The sequence below is a fragment of the Nuphar pumila genome, chromosome 4 (genome assembly GCF_984573655.1).
Source record: "Nuphar pumila chromosome 4, dmNupPumi1.hap1.1, whole genome shotgun sequence".
Classification (NCBI taxonomy): Eukaryota; Viridiplantae; Streptophyta; class Magnoliopsida; order Nymphaeales; family Nymphaeaceae; genus Nuphar; species Nuphar pumila.
Genome location: NC_143252.1, coordinates 13,135,292 through 13,139,643, shown reverse-complemented (window position 1 = coordinate 13,139,643; position 4,352 = coordinate 13,135,292). Strand labels below are relative to the sequence as shown.

General features: G+C 37.8%; 1 pseudogene; it reads left to right on the top strand.

The window, feature by feature from the left end:
• Positions 1-1,892: 1,892 nt before the first annotated feature.
• On the top strand, positions 1,893-2,794 carry LOC149839418 (abscisic acid receptor PYL4 pseudogene; annotated as a pseudogene).
• Positions 2,795-4,352: the final 1,558 nt, after the last annotated feature.

Genomic DNA, 4,352 nt, shown 5'->3' with positions numbered 1-4,352 from the left:
CTTCGGCTTGTCCAAGGGGCCACACTTCATCTTATACTATTCTGATTTTGGAGATCTCTCTCTCTCTCTCTCTCTCTCTCTCTCTCTCTCTCTATATATATATATATATATATATATATATATATATATATATATATTGCTTTCCTTGGAATATTTAGTTGATCCATGAATCATGTAACTAAATCTTGGATTTTAGTGAACATCTGGTTTTATCGGAAGCATCTTCTGACAATGACTTCAGACCTGAGATTTGACATTTAGCATAATAGTTGGTGGAAAATTACATAATCTTTAAAATATTCAGCTGATAACTTTCTTAATTAAATGTGTAGTGTCTGGTTCTTCTTTGAACGTTTAATAACTAGTCTTAAAATTTAGCTAGTAATCTGTCTAATTACATTTCTAAGTTTTGGACATGCCTCTTTTGTTAGGACTTACTCCTTTTTAGTTTTTTCTTAATTTCCGTCTACGAGCAACATTTTCATGCTTGCTAAAAATTGTGACCTTTAGCGACAGTCAGAAATCTGTCACTAAAGGCCCCAGTTTTTGTAGTGACCTGTTTCTGTCTGTCGCTAAAGCCAAAAAACTAGTGAGTTTTTTATAACTTTTTTTGGCCTGTCCATCAGGCCAACAGAGACCTGCTGGTAGCTGCCCACCTAACCGTTGCACAACTACCACTATATATATATATATATAATTACTAGAATATGAGCACTAGAAATATAAGAACTGGTTTTTCATGATTTGTTTGTTTTTTTCTATTGAATCTGATGTGATCTAGATGCTTGGTTTATAAGAACTCACTCTTGAATCATCGGACTTTGATGCATAAATGAGATTTTTTAAGGCTTTAAAATGAATGGCTTACAATCTTCATAAATATTCAAGCATTCAAAAATCATATTTTTGATAGAAAATACATGATCCAATGGTTGATTCCTAGCAAATTCACTATGCCAATTACATGCATTTAGTTGGATTTGCAAAAAAATGTGTTGGAAATACCCATATTTTCAGTTCTCATATTTTAGTGATTATATATATATATATATATATATATATATATATATATATATATATATATATTAAAATGCATGCTAAATGGGTATTTCAGCTTCTCCAGTGCTTTTTAAGCAGTCCTGGCCCTATAAATGCGTTGGGCATGGTCAATTTACTAAGAATCCGCACTGGATCATGTGTTTTTTTATGAAAAAAATGATGTTTGGAGCCGCAAAATTTTACAAAGATTTTAGATTTTTTGAACTTTATAAAAACCTACCCATGTGTCCGAATCAAATGCTTCAATTAATGATCTCTATAAAATCAATTACATAGATCACATCAAAATTTAAAAATTAAATGTAAAAAGCCTGAAAAACCTATATATATATATATATATATATATATATATATATATATATATATATATATATATATATATATATATATGTGCGCGGGCTAGCCCGCGCTTAACTTACATAACAGCTGAAGGACAATTTTTAAAGAAAGCCTGACATCTTTAATAAGTGGCAGCAAATTGCCAGGGCATGTTTCTCGAAGAGACAACTGTATTGGCGTAAGATTTTTCATTTAAAGGCAAAATTTGTTAACAAGAAAATTAAGGGGCACTGGCGTAAGATTTAATTTGGCAGGAGGGTCTTTGCAATCCCCATCCACAACAAGCTTAAGAAAGCAATAAACAAGTCACCAATTGGTGCCATTGGTACGAACCACTTGAGAGAAAGAGACAGGACAAGCGAGTAGAAAGAAATAAAAATCTGACTTTTTAACTCCATCACCCCCACCTATTACTTTTACAATAAGCACTTATGGAGAATATATAATAAATACAAGGTGATCCACATCCTCCATTTCTCAACAGTCCTCTCTAGCAGCCCTTCTTTCAAAGGGATCTTCCCCTGCTTCTCCCTTCTCTCCCTGAAAAAAAGAAACCAAAACACAAAGAGAGCAAGATGATATGCCAAAAGCAAAGCCATTTCTTAACCTCTCCTCACACATGGCACGTCTCCCCCCACCAACAACAACCGCTCCACCACCACCAAAGCACCAACCAGCAACCACCACCACCACTCTTCCCCTTCCTCTCAGACGCCCTCTCTCTCTACCACGCCCGCGAGGTCTCCCCCAACCAGTGCTGCTCCACAGTTGTTCAGACCATCAGTGCGCCCGTGGACGTCGTCTGGTCGGTGGTGAGGCGCTTCGACAAGCCCCAGGCCTACAAACACTTCATCCGCAGCTGCTCCCTCACCAGCGGCGACGCCAACATCGTCGGCAGCCTCCGAGAGGTGCGCGTCATCACCGGCCTGCCCGCCGCTTCCTCCACCGAGCGCCTCGAGATCCTCGACGACGAGCGCCGCATCATTAGCTTCAGCGTCGTCGGCGGCGACCACCGTCTCACCAATTACAGATCCGTCACCTCCCTGCATCCTATCCCCTCCGGCGACTTTCCGGACGCTTCCGGCACCGCTGTCGTCGAGTCGTACGTCGTCGACGTGCCGCCCGGCAACACGAAGGAGGATACGTGCGTTTTTGCGGACACCATCGTTAGATGCAACCTTCAATCTCTTGCGCATATAACAGAAAATCTAAGCAAACGGTGCCGCTCATGAAACGGTTGCTGAAGTCCTAGAACTTCCACAATTGTAGAAATATTTTGTCTATTTTTCTTTTCTTTTCTTTTCTTAACCTTTTTCTAGGTTAGCTTTTTTTTTTTTCCTTCTTAGAATTCCTGAAATGAAATCAAAACTCATCTTTTCAGTTTGTTGATTGTGAACACAATATCAGGATTTCTTCTTGCTTGACTGTTCTTTCTTCTTTTCAATTTCTTGGTTTTGTTCACTCATTTCATAAATAATGTCAAATTGGAATTTTCTATTTCTCACTTTGGTGCTTAACCACGTGGTATGAATATGCATGCAAATACATGTACGTATTCCCGTTCCTTCACGTAACTGTGGGCGACACCATTATCCATACTTTTCTTTTTATGTTTTCTTTGTATTGATTTGTTAAAAGCTATTTTAATGAGGGGTGAGCCTAGTGAGGTGGGGACCTTTGCTTGACTGCCAGTCAAGGTTTGATTCTTATGGGTGTCGCCCTCTGTTTAAGCCAATGCCTAGCATAGGCCCCGAACGTAGGGGGTTCTAGCCGCGGAGTTTTACTCAGAGTTACCTTGAGCTTTTTAGTTAGGTGGGAAGCTCGCTTCTTGAAAACTTGCTTAGGTAGTGTGATACTCTTTGCTTCCAAAACTTCATGAAAATCTCAATTCCTCCATCTTTTTATATATTTTTTTTTCAGATTTTGTTCATGTTTTCAATGTATTTTCTCTCACTTCCTATGTACTCTTTCCATCGTTGTTAGATTTTAACAAAAATTTAACTCTTTTAGTGAAAAATCATGAAATATAAGAATAATTAATTTTATTTTAGTTTTTATTTGTTTCTTGTTCAATTTCTATTAAGTTATCATGTTGCTTTATTTTTTATTCATATTTTGCTTTCAAATTAATACTTTGCTTCCTGTTTTCTATAAATTTTAAAATGCCTCACTTCTTGCTTTTGCTTTCCCGCTTCTTAGTTTGGCAACCTTGGTTTTACTCTATCCGCATGATGACTGTAGGTGTGGTAGGCTGAGTCAATGCTCGTACTGGGTACGGTTTTTTCGGGTTATAAATTTAAAAAAAAATTGTCAACAGCAATAACAGTACCTAGTGTATCTTGTTCTATAAAAATTTCAATTCAACCACAAACCTATGGATTATAGGCAGTAACATTCACTTTTTTGTATTAATTAGTTAATCTTTGAATGATCAAGGACCTTACTCGCTAGTTCTAGCTTTGTTGGTCTAAAAACCCAGTCACCCTTTCACACCAAATGGTATACCCAGCTTCGGCATCCGCACGGTAAGAAATGCACACCTCGTGGGTTCTTAACGTAGGACGTCCCATCAACTTTATGACTTTCACAAGTCGCCCCCCACCCAATGAAGCCCTTGTGGGCATCAATTAGTTAATGGTATGCGGGTACCACCATGTGTTATGTGGGACATATGCTAAATCAAGTTGCACTGTAAAGTTGTGTATATATTCATGGATACGTAGCTTTCTTGTTTACTTCAATTATTCAGAAGTATGTGGTACCAACGCGTGTTGAGTTTTTTCGTACGAGGGACATGTCTTGCTGCAATTTATACATCCTAGGTGGAATCAAAACAACCAAAAAATGTTGGGGATTTCTCTTTTCTATCATTTGGAAGATAGTTAAGTTTTGGTATATTTAAGCAAGCTGAACGTGTGGTTCTCAAGTCAGACATGTATCTAATCTCAAGTAAA